This window comes from Cervus elaphus, chromosome 25 (assembly GCF_910594005.1).
Source record: "Cervus elaphus chromosome 25, mCerEla1.1, whole genome shotgun sequence".
Taxonomy (NCBI): Eukaryota; Metazoa; Chordata; class Mammalia; order Artiodactyla; family Cervidae; genus Cervus; species Cervus elaphus.
This window is the reverse complement of record NC_057839.1, coordinates 26,374,753-26,394,250: the sequence shown is the minus strand read 5'-3', so window position 1 is coordinate 26,394,250 and position 19,498 is coordinate 26,374,753. Positions and strand designations below refer to the sequence as shown.

Sequence of the window (19,498 nt, the reverse complement as noted above, 5' to 3'; positions counted from 1 at the left end):
GTCCTGGTTTTGTTCAGCTACTGTGTAGCCAGAAACGTGCCTATCCCATCAGGCACATGATCTGCCTCTGAGAAGCTGGGAAGTGGGGCCACAAAGATGATTTTTTCCCCCTTCCCTGCCCTGTTACACGTGGCAGAAACAGAAGGCGAGATGTGGACACACTCATACAATATCCAGGCTTTTCAAACAATATAAAGTGGCATGCAAGCTCACTCTCTAATATCATAAAACTGGGAGGGAAGCCCAGAAGTGGGAACAGAGAAATTCCATGGAAAGAAAGCTCAGGAAGCTCTTAATAAAACATAGCTTAAACATAAAAATTTGGCACTTTATTAAAAAAGGAAAATAGTGAGGGGTCGGTGACTGAGCCATGGACTGCGTTCAGCATCTGGAGAGCTGGAAGTTTCCAACGAGACCTGCTAGACTGATACAGGGGCTCTGGAAGATCCTTTAATGGATGTAAGTGCTGTGTAGGGGAAAAAAAAGACTTGTCAGGTGATTCAGAAGAAAAGTATTTTTAAGTTGAGAAGAGTGCAATTGTATTACCATCACCACATTTAGAGATGAATAAAAAAGGCACAGAGAAAGGAAGTGGGCTGTTACTGGGCCTCCCATAACTACAGTTCAGCTCAACATCCTTATATAGGTTTCTTTTTTGCACACATGCTCCTAGTTTAGGTTTCTAAAATCCATGGTTTTTATTTATAGGTTAAGCACACCCCAATTTTTCTAAATACTGAAGACGATGCTGGCCAGACCTTAATTTGGGTTATCACCATGCCTAGTGTCCCCTCCCTCCTGCTTTCCTGTCTGTGTCCCTTGAGGAACCTAGGTGGCCTCTTCGTTTTCTAAACTTTTGCAACTTTCTTATCCCCTTCTATCCTTTCTTTCTTCTCTCCTTCCTTCTTTCTATCTTTTTTTTTGTTTTGTTTTCTTTTTTGCCAACGTGTCAGTACAGCTGAGCCCTCCTGATCCCTGCTGGCTGCACAGACCCAGCTCCGGCTCCGTCCTTTTACTGGGGAACTGATGTCAGCCAGGTTGGATTACAGCCCGGCAGCCGTTCTGCTGCTAATGAACTGGCATGGAGAACAAAACACTGCAACTCTCCTGGAACAGTTTTGTCATCTATAGTTGGAGCACAGAAAACCTCGGGGTTTGGAAAAGAACAAATGTCACTGGAGTTTGCTTATTTGCCTTTGGGATGTCAAGACCCCCAGTTCACCACACCCTGAAAGTTTATCTGATTACAGAACTCCTGTAAATAACAAAAGGTTAAAGGAAAACCCCACCCTAGTAGCATTTCCCTACTCATTTCCCACCCTCCAGGCCTGGCTGGCAGGCTTGGGTCAGGAAAATTTTTATATTTATAGTCCTGTGAATAAGGGGACCAGACTTGGCCACGTCAAAAGGGCTGAGCGAATCTTGGAAAGCTGGGATTGAAAGAATGCTTCAGGAGCATTAAGGCCAACAGTTTCCTCTGGGTATGAGAAACTGAAGCCAGAGAGGTTGCTGGATGTTGAGGGTTGAATTGTGTCTCCTCAAAGTTCATGTATTGAAGTCCTAACACCCAGGATCTCAGAAAGTGACCTTATTTGCAGATAAAATCTTTACAGACATACAAGTTAAAGTGAGGCAATTGGGGTGCGTATAATCCAATATGAATGGTGTCCTTATAAGGAGGAGAAGTCTGATGTACACAGGGAGAACTCTCTGTGAACATGAAGTCTGCAAGCCAAGGAGAGGGGCAGGGAACAGATCCTCATCTCACAGCTTTCAGAAGGCAACAGCCTGGCCAACACTTTGATTTTTGGATTTCTAGCCTCCAGAACCGCGAGACAAAAACTTTTTGTTCTTTAAGCTCAGTTTGTGCTCCTCTTTTAGAGCAGCCCTAGCAAACTATTGTGTCTGAAATCTCAGTTCGAGAATGGCCACACAGGTTTGGTCTTCTAACTCCCTTGTCTAAGGATTCTTTCATCACATTGCCACCTGGATTAGATACATACTCTCAAAGGACTACATCAGAGAAAACAAGAGTAGTTTTCAAGAGGGACAGTTTGTCTAAGAATTTGAGGAGCAATGTCTCTGATTATCCATGCTAGAATCTAGCTGGCAAATCCCTGCTAGAATCTTTATATGTAAATGTGTAAATCATAGGTCACGGTGAAACAATATTTATTTATTCAACCAAAGTGACAATAAGAGGTTTTTAAGGCCTTTCCATTGGTTCTAGTGGTAAAGAACCTGCTTGCCAATGCAGGAGATGTAAGAGACTCAGGTTCGATCCCTGGGTCAGAAAGATCCCCTGGAGAAGGGCACAGCAACCTACTCTGGTATTCTTGCCCGGAGAATCCCATGGACAGAAGAGCCTGGCAGTATACAGTCCATGGGATCACAGAGAGTCGGACACGACTGAATTGACTAAGCATGCATGCATACACAGCAAATACAGATCATTTAGAAGGCAAATGAATTTACAATTTGTTATCAAAAGTAGCTCAGCAGTCCAAGAAAACTTTGTGCTCTTAACAGAGGGAAAGTGAACCAAAATCCAGTCCTGCGCTGGCCCACTCTCAATAACAAAATTTATTTACCTATTTAAGTTTAATCCAATCCCAGGCTGCAATGTACAAAATTATTTTCTCAGGGCTCCCTTTCCACAAAGCTTCCACAATTTTCTGTGTCTATTTTAGTTTATCACTTATTTTTCTGTTCCATTTAGAAAACCAGCTCTAAGACAAAGTCACTCTTTCCCTTTAAGAAAATGTATTTCCATCTCTCATACCTTCTCTTGTTGAAAACACACATCCTACTTACCTTGCATACTGACATGTTTCCTTTATTGTTTCTAGTAGCTTTAATCACATATTACAACTTTAACCATTAAAAACTCTCTAGTGAAAACCAACAAGCAGCAAGTAACTGTAAACTGTTTGTCATACCAACATTTCCTGGTTGGCAAAATAACCTCTAGAAACTTGCATTGTCTGGTAGCAGAGTTTCTTTTCTCAGTGTGATGCCAGACACATGTCTAATAAACCCCGAACATATTTAGTTTTCCTCTTGTAAGAACACAAAAGTAGACCTGTTTAGCAATTAGTGTTCCAGTATTCTACCTTGTTTGAAATCACCTGGCTATCCCATGAATTCTCTTCATTTAATTTAATTTTAGCAAAACTCTAAACTTTCAAATTACCTGAAATCTGGATAAACTATTTTAGATAGACATATCTAAAACATAATTACTTCTAAAGAAGTCACCTGAAAACTCTTATCTCATTTACCTTTATTTTATCATATGGAAATAACATACCAAGTTATCGTACCAGTGGAAATGGCTGATGCCTTGATGACTGAAACAACCCTTATTTGCTGATATGGCAAGTGACATTCTTTGTCCACAATGAAAAGATTGTCACTGTTCTTAGGTTTTGTCTTTTTAATTTAAAAAATTCTTTAAAAAATAAATAAATAAAATAAAATTTAAAAAAAATGAAATAAAATGTTTAAATGCTCATGCTTTTACAAAATAGGATTGATAGAAGATACTATGTTTTAAATAATATGCTTATTTCCCAGAATTAAAAGCTGCCAATCATTTGCTAGTGTCTCTCTTTTACTGGGCAGGGGGTGAGGGGAGAGTGTCATGAAATCCTAAATTCTGGGAGCCACTGATCACAAGCCCACAAGGGTTCTCTTTCCCTCTGTTAAGAGCACATAGTTTTCTTGGACTGCTGAGCTACTTTTGATAACAAATTGTAAATTCATTTGCCTTCTGAATGATCTGTATTTGCTGTGTGTGCATTCGTGCTAAGTCAGTTCATTTGTGTCCAACTCTCTGTGATCCCATGGACTGTATACTGCCAGGCTCTTCTGTCCATGGGATTCTCTGGGCAAGAATACTGGAGTGGGTTGCTTTGCCCTTCTCCAGGGGATCTTTCTGACCCAGGGATTGAACCTGAGTCTCTTACATCTGGCAGGTGGGTTCTTTACCACTAGCACCAATGGAAAGGCCTTAAAAACCTTTTATTGTCACTTTAGTTGAATAAATAAATATTGTTTCACAGTGACGTGTGATCCTGTTTAACCAGGTATTTTAAAACCTTTTGATATCTTTGACAAACTTCCTCTAGTAAAATTCTAAATAAAGTTCTTTTGACCTCCAGCTAACTTTGGGATAGTCCAAAGGGCTCCTGAAACATCTCAAGAGACATATTAAATTAACTAGGATTATTTTTGTTAAATTACATGAAAACATTGTCAAATAAGTTGTGATAAAAAAAAACTCTTAGGTTAGATGTCTTTAATATATTACAAAATTTAGAAGGCATTCCTAAAAGTCTGATATGTCCTGGTATAATGTTATCAGGCATAGTTCTACTTATTACCTTAAAATGTTGTGCGTCATAGAAATATCCAAATTCCTTGTCAATTGCATTGTAATCAAATCTTTAATCATGCAACTTTAAGTCTTGTTGTTTATAATCATTGTTTTATTCTGATGCTTTCATAAAATGGAGATCTTCAAGAAGATTCATAAAAAGGACTTTTTGACAATTATGTTTCTGATAACTTTTTAGATCATACCACTGAACTGAGTAAGAAATTACAAAACTCTAATGGTGGGACTTCTCTGGTGGTGCAGAGGCTAAGACACTGAGCTCTCTATGCTGGGGGCCTGGATTCAATCCCTGGTCAGGGAACTAGACTCCCCATGCTGCAACTAAACGATCCTGCATGCTGCAACTAAGACCCGATGCAGCCAAATAATAAAATAAATAAATATTTTTTAAAAAACTCTAATGGAAAATCTGATGACTTCATCCAGATCAATAGGAACTAATTACTTAGGACTGAATGAACTGATAAATATGGTTTATAATTTTATGACTTTTTTTCTGAAATATACTGACTTTTAATTTTTGTTTCCTAGAAAACCTTTCCTCTTACACAAATTATGACCAACAAAAAAATTGATGAAGTATACCTTTACAAAAAAGATGATTTATCTTTTTATCTCTACCTGATCATTCCAGAACTTGGCTTCTCCAGCTGCCTGCCCTGTGGACTTAATGGCTTATTGTGACCAGGTTATAACTCATTATACTAATCGTTGTTTTAATGTGCTCTTTCTTGTTGTTTTCAAACTATTTATGCCATGTGCCTCTCTCTGCTGCTCTATGACTTTATTAATGTTGCTAGCTGTATTACTTATATCGTGTTTTATAAGATTGTTGCCTCCTGCATTATACAATGTGTAATCAGGTCTCCAATAAAATTAATGATGTCTCAAGACAGTTGATCATATATATAACTCTGCACAGAATAATTGTCATAGTGCAAGTCTAGGTATAAGAGGAAGCAACAAAGGGAAATATTTCTTGGATTATACTAAACTAGTAAGATCCAGAGAATTTTAGGTTGTTAGCACAGAGTGACCCATCGACAGAATTTTCATCTGGTGTAGAAAAAAGACTTCTAGTGCTGTGGGACAAAATTGCTCATGAAATGCCTCCCCAATGTTGTTTGATTTATGACCCAGATGAGGCCTTGTTGTTTGGTTTATGACCAAGGTGAGGCCCTGAGAACAAGAGTATTGCCTTATCAACAATAGGATGTTGCAACTATTATGTCATCAGCCACTGCCGCTGCACCCGGCAGTGTACCCTGAAGGGAGTCAGAATGGAGAAAAGCAAGATACTGGCCCTCGGTAGAGAAGATCGAAGGAATATCACAGGAGTAATTTCACTAAGCCCAGACTCTTACATCTTCTCATACATGCTAAGTCCATCAGTCTTGTCAAGACTCTTTGGGAACCCATGGACAGTAGCCCACCAGGCTCCTCTGTTCATGGAATTTTCCAGGCAAGAATACTGGAGTGGGTTGCCATTTTCTACTTTTTCTCATACGTAGTAAAGCACTAACTTCGTTAACTTGAGTTGTCTGTTTTAAATTAACAGGAATCGTTTGCTGTTTGACTACCTGTTTTTTGTTTGTTTTGCCAAAGCTCCCGTGCACTCTGACTCCCCTCTCACTCGTCAGCACAGTCCCTCAGAACCGTCTGAGGCTTACGTCCTCAGTCAGCCTGCCCAATAAAACATAATTCTCAGCTTATACGTTGTGCTTTTTTTTCAGTCAACACCATCAAACTACATTTGATAATCCTGAAGTGAAATACTTTTTGAAACAAGGTTATATTTACCATTTCTTCAAGTGGAAAAATCACAACATAATATTTTATTTCTCACTGCTGCCTCTGGTACAGTTACTGGCACTTGAGCCAACCTGTCTGCCGCCCCAGGCTCTTTTAGCAAGCCCAGAACCCCATGACTTCAGCTAGATGATGTCAGATATGACAGGGATTTCGTGACCTGGGATTCACCTCTTCCCTTTATAGCTCCCTTGTCTCTACAAAAACAGAAGAATCTTTGCATCTTTTTAGCGAGTGAAGAATTAAAATTCATTATTGCTAATAGGAAGCTCCTTAAAATGCTTTGTTTGCTAGTATCAGTTCTCAGAAAGATATGTCCTCCCCCACTATGAAAGTGATGTCTTAGTTTGAGTTCTTCCAGAAGCAGATTCTGAGTCACGGATTGGCGTGCAAGAAGGTTTCTGGAAGGTGATCCTGGTTGGGGAAGGGGGATGTAAGACAGTTAGGAAGGGGATCTTGGTAGAGGAAGGGAGATGTGAAACAGAGGAGCAGTTCATAGGGAGGAAGCCTTAACAAATCCTCTGCCACTGGGCAGCTGGGAAGCTCTTGAAAACTGCAGAGTGCCCCTTGGAGTGTTGTAGCACAATTCCCACCTGTCACTTGGTAAGTGATGCTTCTGAGGGCATAAATCGCCCAGCACTTGTCACTTGCCCCATGCCCAAGCCACGTGAGTCTGCAGCCAGAGCAAAATCTTTAGGAAGAGTCACAGAAGTCGCCTGCTTTAAATAGAGCAGAGAATGTGGGTGGGAGACCAAAAGCATCTGCTATCTGCACTTATGTAACCTCTGAACTCTTGATATGAAATCATATCATGGACCCTGCCCTTTGACAGAGAAAGCAAGAAGAACTATGACTCATCTTAGCTGTAAAAGGAAAAAGGAAGGGCCTTCTTCCCCAAAGAGCCACATCCTAATTTCCCATGGGTGGCCAGACCACCTTAGATAACTCTTGTCTCAAATCTGTGGGCAAGACCACTGATGCACATCATGATGGTAAAATGCATATATCCAAGACACAAATCTTCCACTAATACCATGGGACTTTTACTAACAATGGCCTAGACCAGAGACGGCAAACTGATTACACCTGCGTGTCAACCCTGATCCATTATTGGGGGCTACCCAGAGAACTGTGTTGCGAAGAACTCTGAAAGGGTTCGTCACTCAATCATTTCTGACTCTTTGAGACCCCGTCCACTGTAGCCCACCAGGCTCCTCTGTCCATGGAATTCTCCAGGCAAAAATACTGCAGGTATCCAGGCAAAAATACTGGACGTGGGTTTGCCACGTCCTTCTCCAGGGGATCTTCCCTACTTAGGGATCGAAGCCGACTCTCCTGCATTGCAGGCAGATTCTTTACTGTCTGAGCCACCTGGGAAGCCCAGAGAATTCTGAAGCATGGAGAGAAAAAGTGGCTTGATCATGGATTAGGACAGCTGGATACCAATATATAAGGGTGCAAAAAAAAAAAAAAAATTACTGAAAAGCTTCAAAATTCCACATATAATGAGGCAGAGAAAGTTGTATTTTGCAGATCTTTTCAGGAACATTATATATGTACATATGCTACTGAAAGGAATATTTTCATAAGATCCTTGGAGGTTGTGTGTGGGTGAGACACACAATGAAACCCTCAGGAGGCAGTGTGCTCTAGTTAAATCATGAGTAGGAATCGGGTGGGTGGAGACAGTCTACTTTTGTGGGGTTTTTTTTTGGCTGCTTTGTGTCTTAGTGGCAGCACGTGGGCTCCTCTCTAGTTGTGGTGCCTGGGCTTAATTGGTCCACAGCATGTGGAATCTTAGTTCCCCCACCAGGGATCGAACCCATATCTCCTGCATTGGAAGATGAATCCTTAACTGCTTGACCACCAGGGAAGTTCCAAGTATAGATTTTATTGTTGACACGGTAGGCAAAATTACATTTAAAAGTCTTTTAAAATGTCCTAAAATCACTAGTATCTGGGCCCTCAAAAGCTTAAATACTGTACAGCTAAGCCCCCAAATGCATATATGATACAACTGTTCTACTGTAATACAGGATCTCTAACTAGCCTTCCAAGGTGTCCACAGGGGTCAGGTCTGGTAAGCTGAAGGCTTTTATTTTGCTGAGTGATTGTATAACCTGGTGGCTGCCCTTAGCTGCTTTTCTTACACTTCCCACACCTAGTGCTCTGTTCTTCCTCTCATTTTCAATATTCACAAAGTGAATAAGTTAGGTCCCCATCTCACATAGTACAGAAAATTACATTTCAGATAGATTAATGAGCTACATGAAACTGACCACAATTATTTTAAAAACTTAAATGGGGCAGGGGAGGGGCGTGTTTACCTGGTGGTCCAGTGATTACCATTTGGTATTTTCACTGCCATGGCCTGGGTTAAATCTTTGGTCAGGGAACTGAGATTCTTCAAGCCATGTGGCATGACCAAAATAAGAAAAAAAAAAAAAAAAAACTTAAATTAAAAGTTTGAAAATATCCAGTGTTGGCAAAGATGTGCTGTCATGGGTACAATTTCCTAAGAGGACTATTTCAATGAAAATTTTTACTTAATTTCTGGTTATCTATTCTGAAAAATACTAAGTAAATACTAAGATACCTATATAAAGTTATTCTTTGCAGTATTGTTTATAATAGTGAAAAAAAAAAAAACTGGAAATAACCAAGATAGTTCTCAAAGAAATATGGCTAAATAAAGATGCCTCCTTATAGGATGTTACACAACTTTTAAAAAAATGAGGTAAATGTATACACATTGAGAGGGAAATAGTTCTAAGACACATCAAAACTTGCCTGAATTCAATGTCTTCATGTGTAAGATGGGGAACTTGGACTAAAAAAATCTCTTAGATTCCTTCGTTCTATAAAAGGGAAGTACATCATATCACTCAAGAATTTTGTGCTCCCCAAAATAGAACTGTGCCCTGTTCAACTTTTTCCCTTGGAAAATCTAAAATTCACAAAACCAATAACTCCCTCTCTACTTTTTCTCCTTTCTCAAGGTTAAATCTTTCTTTCTCAATTCAGATGATCAAACCATCTCAAAATCTAAACATCAATAATAGAACTCTGAGAGTAAATATGTTCAAACAGATTTACTAAGCAAGGGTTTCATATGCATGGGTTTGCATGGGTTTCACAGATAATACTCTAGAGCTAGGAATTCAGCTGTTCACTCTCTATACCTTCTGTGTGCTGTTGGTGACGTTGATCAACAATGACCTGCTTGGCCAGAAGAGGGCTGTGTTTATATGGGGAGGGGAGGTCTATAAAGATGTCACCAATGACTGGGATGTCCCAGAGAAAATTGGTTCCAGTTAGAGGGGATTCCAAATTTACCTGTGTCAGAAACAATCTCCTAGAAACTGATAACATAGAAAGGATTTCATTTTAAACAAGCAGGAAAGATAGCCCAAGGAAGCAGAAGTTTCGTTTCCATTCTGACTAGATTTCCATAACCACTTGAGAACTCAGAGTTCCTTTGTTGCCCGGGTAGGAAATCTGCTTAACCTTTCTGGGCCCCAGCTTCCCCATATGGAAGGCAGGTATGGAACTTCTGACTCATCTTTCAGGATCATCTTGAAGAAAGGTGAATATTAGAAAAGCCTTCTGAAAACAGAAGAGAATACATCAATCACTGACGGAAAACGAGGACATAGAGCATAACAATAAATTATCTACTGCCTAAGAAAGTCCTGGATCCAATATAGACAATCATTTTTGTTCTTATTTACAGCCAGAGAGGCCTCTGAAGTTCATTAGAGTCTGGAATTACTTCATACACTGCGCTGGAAATTTCAAAGGAAAATTTCAAGAAATTTTAAAGGAAACTTCCAAATCCACTAGCTGGTCTGTTCTTCACTAGATGTTAGCTGGAGAATTTACTTTTAAAAATCGGGCTGTATTTTGCACTGGTTGAGCCAAATTCTGCCTCTATCTCTGAGCAGCTCTTGCTGTTGTCAGTGTAGTTCTGTGTGTGGACAGGAGAGAATATGGCCCATTGTCCTTCCAGATGCAAATTATGGTCCTGATTCAACAAAAAACATCTGTCTTCCACACAGGCAAAGAACAGACTGTGAAGCCAGACTGATCTTTTGTGACATGGCACCCCACTCTTGCAGGAATTCACATTGTGGTTGGTGATTAGCTTTAAAAAAAAAAAAGAAAAGAAAAAAGGATTCTGCGAGGCACATAATTTGTAATTTTTCTGTTTTGAGGACTGTGCCAATGCTAAAATCGCAATTCAATTTTACTTAGAATAAACATAGTTTTTTGAAAGAGAGAAAGGATTTTGAAAGAAGAATTTGTTATTGGTCTGACATGGCAGTACAGGACGAAAGTTCATGCTTCATTACGTCATTCTCTCTGGACCTTTGGGAAACCAATACCCAATAAAAAGCAGTCTAAGTAATATAACTGATTTCATAACTTCCTAGTTATGAAATTTCATAACTTTCTAGCTATCAGTAGTCACTGATCATTCTTTCATTGAAGGTATGAATGGCTGAAATTAAGTGTTGGTGGACTACATATAGATCACACTCTTCAAATTAATAAAATACATTTGATCCCTATCTACTTGTAGTAGAATAATACTATAACTTTTATCTTATAGTTCTCCATTCTTTGTGTTCCTACCCCTCTCCCAGCATTTCAGCAGCAGTGAGGTCTTTTGTTTTGTATTGCTCCTAATGTAGAGTCTAAGCAGCTAAAATGCAGAGAAAGAAACTGATTAAATGTCTAGCTTTGAGTTTTAAAAACTTGACTTTGATGATCAAGAGGAAATATGGAAGAGGGTGCCCAAGTCACTGCACCATAGTTAGTAACGAGTACTCTGATTTTTTTTGTTGTTGTTGTTGTTAATAGTAGTTGTTAGAAAATGTTTTCTGTCGTTTTATGACTGTTAGTCATTTATACTTCTTCTTTTGTGAGTTATCTATTTTTATGTTCTTCCCATTTTTGAACTGGAATTTTAGATTTTTCTCCATTATTTACTTCCACATTGATATGTCATTATATGTAGCCAATATTTTCCCAGTTTGATATTTCTTTTTAAATGTAGCTTATGATTTTTTTGATCTGTAGAGTTTAACAATTTATGTAATCAAGTATACAGCTTCTCCCCCCAACCCCCAACCACCATATGATTTCCTCTATGGCTCATAGTTCTTATTCAGTCACAGCTGAGATAAACATTCACTCATACTTTCTTTTGTTTGTTGCTTGATTTGTTACAACAAATTCTTTTTCTAGCAGGTATCTTATTCATTCCATTAACAAGTATCTCTTGAGTGTCCATCTATGTGTGACAAGGTAACACGATAAAAGAATCAACAAAACACCTAGAGAATAACAATAGGCAATTACCAAACAGCAGAGGAGGGATGGGGAAGGAGGTTTGGCTGCTCTTGGTACAGTTTTTTTCCTCTAATTGGAGGATAATTGCTTTACAATATTGTTCTGGTACAGTTTCGAGCCCAGTGAAATTAGTCAGGGTTGAAACCACTGAAACCTTTCTAAACCTTAGCTTTTTTTTTTTCTCAGAAAATTCTCTTGTGTTAACTTGATAAACTAAAACAACTTCTGTTGCAGGCTAGATCTGATTAGTTAAACCATAGAGCACGAACCATGTCCCAGGTACTAGGCAAAAAGTCATCAGAAACAAAGGATCTGAGAGAACTACTTGAGAAGGTCTTAGAGAGAAAACAAACAAAAAAATAACAAAACAACCTTCACCAAGATTTCAAGTCAGGATTCAGAGTGGCAGAGTTGTCTGAGATGATTTAGACTTGGCCTTTGCATAATAAACAATAAAGGAAACAGAACGATCAGTAAATGAGAAAAAAAGGAGAACAATCTTAACTGTAATTGAAGAGGCTCCGAGTGTTTCTTGAGAGTGTTGTCACCCAAATTTAGCCTGACACTGCCTTTGGGCTCAGCCTGTGGTCTGGGTCCAATGGGCAGGAATTAGAACTGCTTTGTGGGAGCACGATTTGCTGCTAGGCCTTGGGCAATGGCCTGACTGGAGGTCCCAGGGCTGACTTGTCCCTGGAAGCTGTCCCAGTTGGGCCTCATTGCTTAATGTTTCAGAGCTGCTGTGCGCTGGACTTTCTATCACATTTCATGCTGTCTCCTCCCATGGCACACCCAGAATCACCCTTGGACATTCAGTTGTAAGAAATTCCTGGAAAATTGACAAGGGAGGGATGGGGAAACTGCAACCTGCTGCTGTGACTTGTAAGTTGGTGAGTCTGCTTGTTAATTTTGTGTCATCTTGGCTAGGCTATGGTATCAGATATTTGGTCAAACACAGTTGGGTGTTTCTGTGAATATCCTTTTAAGATGAGATTAAATCAACAGACTGAATAAAGCAGATCACACTCCATAAGGTGGTGGTGTTGTTCAGTTACTAAGTCATGTCTGACTCTTTATGATCCCATGGACTGTAGCATGACAGTCTTCCCTGTCCTTCATTATCTCCTGGAGTTTGCTCAAACTCATGTCTATTGAGTTGGTGATGCCATCCAACCAAGGTGGATGGGCCTCATGGAATCAGCTGAAGGACTTAAGAAAAAGACTCACATCCCTTGAGGAAGAGGAAATTCTGCCAGCAGACTGCCTTCAGACTGGAGCTGTACAGTCAACTCTTTCCTGGGTCTCTAGCCTGCCAGACTGCCCTGCAGATTTTGGACTTGCCAGCCTCTACAATCATATGAATCAATTCTTTAAGATATCTTCTGACCTATCTGTCTCCTCTTGGTTCTATTTTTCTGAGAACCCTGACTACTATGGTGAGTAAAGAGCTCAATTAACCCTATTTTGGGCTTAGAGTGAGGAAAGAACTGAGGAGTAGTATATCTCCTTTACTTTTTATTTGTATGAGTCAGTGTTGGGTGCTGTTACATCAGACTTTTTGTGACCCCATGGACTGTAGCTTGCCAGGCTCCTCTGTCCATGGAATTCTCCAGGTAAGAATACTGGAGTGGGTTGCCATTTCCTTCTCCAGGGGATCTTCCCAACCCAAGGATCACACCCACATCTTCTGTGTCTCCTGCATTGTAGGCAGATTCTTTATCTCTGAGTCACCTGGTAAGCCCTTTTATTTGTATTGTATACATATTACATAATCATAGTTCATCAAAAGAGTCAGGACTAATGAGAACTAAATAGTCCTGATTTGTATGATGTAATTAAATGCATAAATATTTTGTGTTTCTATGATTTCCAGATGTTTTATCACCCACACTCACCTAAAAACCACTCATCTGACTGTATAAGCAAAACGAGAATTCTTTTCCCAACTTTCTGCCATGCTTTTCTCCTTAAGTTATACAGCCCCTCAGTAGGAGGAGTCTGGCCAAGTCCATCAAGTGGTTTCAGAAATGTAATGATATAATCCCCAAACTGAGCATTTTACAGTATTTCAGTTTCGTAAGGTGCTTTTATATAGTGTTATATATATTCTTCTATATAGTGTTATATATATTCTTCTAAATAACTATATTAATTAGGTTAAAGAGATAATTAATCTAATCACCTCCATTTTGCCAAAGAAGAAACTGAAAACCAAGAAGTATGAACGTGTCATAAAGCCAGTCTATTGAGCGAGACTATGGCAAAGCCAGGATTAGAAACCAGTTCTCCTATGCTTCACGTAACACTTTTTCTTACCACTCAAACATGCATATCATCAGGTACGCAAACTCTCTGCCAGACTAGAGTGCCAACTCTGCATTCTAAAAAGAAAATCTATTGTCAGTGATTTTTGACAATGAGATGAGAGGAAAGGGAAGCCAGGGCAGTGGGAACCATGCTTAGTTAGGACTGAGGATAACTAGAGAGCTGCAAGTTCAGGAAGTAACTGGTGAGTCATTTCCATTTTTCTATAGACTGAATTTCTAAAGTGTAACAAGGGACTCAAGGCTTTTATTCCTCCTTTCTTCTTCAGCATGTCAAAATAATTCAAATGGACCCTACTGTGGAAAGTAGTTCCTAATCACCCAGTCAAAATTAACCACTATCTCTTCTGTGTGGTCATTCACATCATCTATTATAGGACTAATATATATGGCAGAAAGTGAGGAAGAACTAAAGAACCTCTTGATGAGGGTCAAAGAGAAGAGTGAAAAAGTCGGCTTAAAACTAAATATTAAAAAAACTAAGGCCATGGCATCTGGTCCCATCACTTCATGGCAAACAGAAGGGGAAAGTGGAAAAGTGGAAGCAGTGACAGATTTCATCTTCTTGGGCTCTAAAATCACTGCTGATGGTGACAGCAGCGATGAAATTAGAAGACGATTGCTTCTTGGCAGGAAAGCTAGACAGTGTGGTAAAAAAGCAAAGATGTTACTTTGCCGACAAAGTTCAGTACAGTCAAGGCTACAGTTTTTCTGGTAGTTACATGTGGTTCTGAGAACTGGACCATAAAGTAGGCAGAGTGCAGAAGAACTGATTCTTTCGAACTGTGGTATTGGAGAAAACTCTTCCTGTCCAAGGGGATCAAACTGGTTAATCTTAAATGAAAAACAAAACAAAACAAAACATATATTGTTACACCAAAAATAAATAAATAAAGGAAATCAACCCTGAATACTCATTGGAAGGACTGATGCTGAAGCTGAAGCTCCAATACTTTGGCCGCCTGATGCTAACAAACAACTCATTGAAAAAGACCCTGATGCTGGGAAAGGTTGAAGGCAGAAGGAGGGGCAACAGAGGATGAGATAGTTGGAGGGCATCACTGATGCAATGGACATGAACTTGAGCAAACTCCATAAGATGGTAAGGGACAGGGAATCCTGGCATGCTACAGTCAGTGGGGTTGTGAAGAGTCGGATACAACTTGGCAACTGAACAACAATAATATGAGACATGTATGTGTACCTAACTAGACTCCAACTGTCTTGAGGGCAAGACTGGGTCTTTCTCTGCACACTCATTCAACTGAGATTACAGGCCTTTCTTCTATTTCAGACAATGTGCCAGAAACAGTGGATACAAAGGTGAACTTACTTATCTGGATGGTGAAATATAAATGGCCAGTAATTACAATACAACATGATAAATGCTTCAATAAAAGTATGTGTACAGGATCCCAGCATCCATCTGTTTATGGCAGTGCACATATGTCAATCCCAATCTCCCAATTCATCCCATCCCTGCCCTGTGCCCACACATCTGCCCATTCTCTACATCTGTGTTGCTACTGCTGCCTGAGGACAGGTTCATCTGTACCATTTTTTTAGATTCCATATATATGGGTTGATATATGATGTTCATTTTTCTGACTAACTTCATTATAACACAACATTCTAAAGCAACTATACTCCAATTTAAAAAAAAATGTGCCAAGTGGAAAGTGCAGAAAAGGGGGCACCTAATCTATTTGGAAGGAAAGTTATGATCTAGATAGCATATTGAAAAGCAGAGACATTACTTTGCCAACAAAGGTCCGTCTGGTCAAGGCTATGGTTTTTCCAGTGGTCATGTATGGATGTGAGAGTTGGACTGTGAAGAAAGCTGAGCGCCGAAAAATTGATGCTTTTGAACTGTGGTGTTTGAGAAGACTCTTGAGAGTCCCTCGGACTGCAAGGAGATCCAACCAGTCCATTCCCAAGGAGATCAGTCCTGGGTGTTCATTGGAAGGACTGATGCTGAAGCTGAAACTCCAATACTTTGGCCACCTCATGCGAAGAGTTGACTTATTGGAAAAGACCCTGATGCTGGGAGGGGTTGGGGGCAGGAGGAGAAGGGGACGACAGAGGATGAGATGGCTGGACGGCATCACTGACTCAATGGACATGAGTTTGAGTAAACTCCAGGAGTTGGTGATGGACAGGGAGGCCTGGCGTGCTGCGATTCATGGTGTTGCAGAGTCAGACATGACTGAGCAACTGAACTGAACTGAATCTATTTGGGAGTTAAAAAGGGTGATTTCCAAGCAATGTCCTGTAAAATAAAAATCTGTGAAGTGTTCAAAAGAAATAGGGCATGTCAGGCCCAAGGCACAGAATGTACAAAAGCAGATGAAATAAGAGAGCATGACCAGTGAGAGAATTAGTAGCTTTGTATGAAGTGGTGTGAAGTTGGAAAGGTAGGAAGACTGTAATAAAAAGGACCTTCATTACCAAGCTACATTTCTACTTGATTCTCTAGGTTGGTCCTTCCCAAACTGCAGACCACAGACTGGTTTCAAAATTGGTAATGTAGACTATATAAGTCTAAAAGATGTGTGAGTGTGTGTGTGTGTGCAGGCAGTGGGGGGGTGTTGTTTGTAGATGCTTTAATAATATATTCAAATTTATATATGAGGTATTAGAGGTTATCATAGCTTTTCATATTAATCAATAAATACTAAAGGGACTTCCCTGGTGGGCCAGTGGTTGGGAACCTGGCTTGCAATGCGGGGAACGCAATCCGGGTTTGGTCCCTCGTTGGGGAACTAAGATCCCACATACTGCAGAGCAACCAAACCCTGGCACACTAGAGAGACGGTGTGCCACAACAAAAGATCTTGCACAATGCAACAAAGATCCCACGTGCTGCAACAAAGATCCCATGTGCTGCAAGCAAGACCTGATGCAGCCCAATAAAAAACTAAAGTTAAAAAATTCTAAAAACTGAACTACTATTATGTGAGGGTCCAAAGGGTTTTGTTATTAATATCAAAATGGATCCTTAAAGTCATGATAAGTCAGTGAAAAGATATCCTTTTAAGAAAAAAAAAAAACTTTCTTTTTTTTCATAATACATGATACATTTAAAAGCTTTAGAAAATACACATAAACAAAACAGGAAGAAACACCCAGTAGTCCTAGTACTTGGAGGTACCTAATTCATATTTGTTATATAGACATCCAAAAATGTACACAAATGTTTTAGATTCTATACATATTTAATTGTAATCGCTTCACTTATATTTATAAACATGTTGACACATTGCATACGTGCATTTGCATTATCATTAAAATAGATACATAGTATTCTATTGATGGGTATTCCATAATTTTTCTCCTATTGTTGGATGTTTAGGTTGTTTCTAATTTTTCCATTACAAACAGTAAAGAGATGAATATCTCTGTGTTTATCCTCCAGTTAGGATACACAACTGGAAGGGAGTCAAAGTATAGCAGCATTTTGAGGATTAGATGAATGTTGTCAAATTACCTTCAGAAAATCTGCACCTAATTTTACACCTACCACTTGTGTATGAGTGTTCATTCTCATACCTTTGTCATGACATAATAATAATAAAAATAAAACAACAATAGTTAATATTATCTTAGTATTTGACAAATAGAAAATATTTTAAGCTACTTTTCTACCACCACTGTTGAACTTTAACAAAAAAAAAACCAAAAACTGCTTCAAGGGATAACTTACATTTCATAAAATTCAACCAATACAAGTTTACAATTCACTGATTTTTAGTAATTATACAATTGTGCAACTATTACCACAATCCTCTTCTAAAACATTTCTATAGCCCTAGAAAATCTCTTCCCCATGGCCATTTAGGGCTTCCCTGGTGGCTGAGTGGTAAAGAATTTGCCTTCCAGTACAGGAGATGTGGGTTTGATCCCTGGATTGGGAAGATCCCCTGGAGAAGGAAATGGCAACCCACTCCAGCATTCTTGCCTGGGATATCCCATGGACAGAGGAGCATGGTGGGGCCACAGTCCATGGGGTCGCAAAAGAGTTGGACATGACTTAGTGAATAAACCATCACCACTATATAGCCGCTTCTAGAGAACCCCTGCTCCCACCCCCAGTCTTAGGCAACTATGATTTTGCCTTCTGTTCCTATAAATTTGCTCTTACTAGACATGTCATATAAATGGAACCATACAATATGTAGTCTTTTGCATCTGGCTTTTTTCACTTTCATGGTTTTGAGGTTTATCCATTAGCACAGATCAATGTTTCGACCCTGAACTTTTTTCTTTTCATGTTTACTTGTAGTTATTCTTCTGAGTCGTCTGTTACAAAGGCCCTTGCCCATTTTTCTATGGGGACACTGAAGGTTTTTGCAGAAGAGGGACATAATCAGGGTCATGTCACATAAAGAGAATTCTGGCAGCACTGGGAAGGATGTCTCTATATTTGCATTTCCAAATCTGGGACAATCAATAGGCTTACTGCATTGAATAAGGCTTTATCATCTACAATAAAGAAGTATAATATGAGCTACAAAAAAGAACTATAAAACTATAAAAGTTTATTTGAATAGTTTCCTTAAAGAGTGTCATAAATTTCTAATTTAGTCTCTAAAAAAATGTTTCAAGTTAATTCTTCAAAGTTGACTTTACTTTATTGTAGTAGAAACAGTTCCTTTGTAGAACAAAGTGAAGGGTAAATAAATGTTGCCTTACCCTAGTGTTGCTCTTGGTAGCCTGTTTTCTGCATCAAGAGCCCTTAAATGTTTCTCATCTCTAAGATTCATCAACAATTAAGTCCACAATTTGACAAACAAACATTATCTTTGAACTCTATGATTTCTGTAAAGTTAGAAGGAACACTCCTCCCCCATTCTCCCCCACTCTTGTAAAACCCTCCCTCAAGTAAAAGCTCCCTGATCTAAAAAAGAAAAATGTCCCATTGTGATTCCAAATTAACCATTACTGAATTTGTACCCAATGCTATTTTGCTATATCCAATTAGACCCTCCCAGAAGCAAAGGTTCAGATCTGATAAAAGTTGTAATTCCTAAAGGTAACAGAGACACTCAAAACTTGACATATCAGAGCACTAAAGCTTTTCTTCATTCCATCTCCTTCAGTCTTCGAAATCCCATCTTCAGAGCTGTCTGAGGATGATTTACCTTAAAGCTAAAAAAGTTAAAGCAAGGGATCCTCATTTGTATGGGGTTCTCTGTAGTTTTTATGTTTTTCCTTAAGAGGTAACAACATATTATATAACCTTCAGGCCCCACAAAATCTGGATTTGCTCTATAACCAACAACCTCTATCCCCCATTCCAAAGGTTCTTTGTAAGTTGGTCCTTTACTTCATGGGTTGAGTGTAGATATATTCCCACAAGCCTCTTCTGTGATTTGTAAAAGATATTCTTTTAGAAAGTTTGTCATGCAAATCATAAAGTAACAACATACATGATTAGAAACTCATCACTTCAGCAGGTCATGCACGTTTATTCTATGGTCCCTTCCAGTTTTTGTCCACAAAGTCCGCATGTTTACATGTCCACATGCCTACATAGTTCACTTCACAGAGTCACATTTATTGCACCACTGTTCTATATTCATCTCTTCCAAATGTGTATGATGTGGCTATGTCA

The 19,498-nt window shown here is 39.2% G+C and overlaps 1 long non-coding RNA gene across 1 annotated transcript; it reads right to left on the bottom strand.

Moving 5' to 3' along the window:
- Positions 1 to 331: 331 nt before the first annotated feature.
- LOC122683963 lies at positions 332 to 12,156 on the bottom strand. Its single transcript, XR_006337880.1, has 4 exons — positions 12,069 to 12,156; positions 9,716 to 9,814; positions 8,536 to 8,612; positions 332 to 466 (listed from the first exon to the last, which is right to left on the bottom strand). It is a non-coding gene; the product is annotated as an uncharacterized LOC122683963 (long non-coding RNA).
- Positions 12,157 to 19,498: the final 7,342 nt, after the last annotated feature.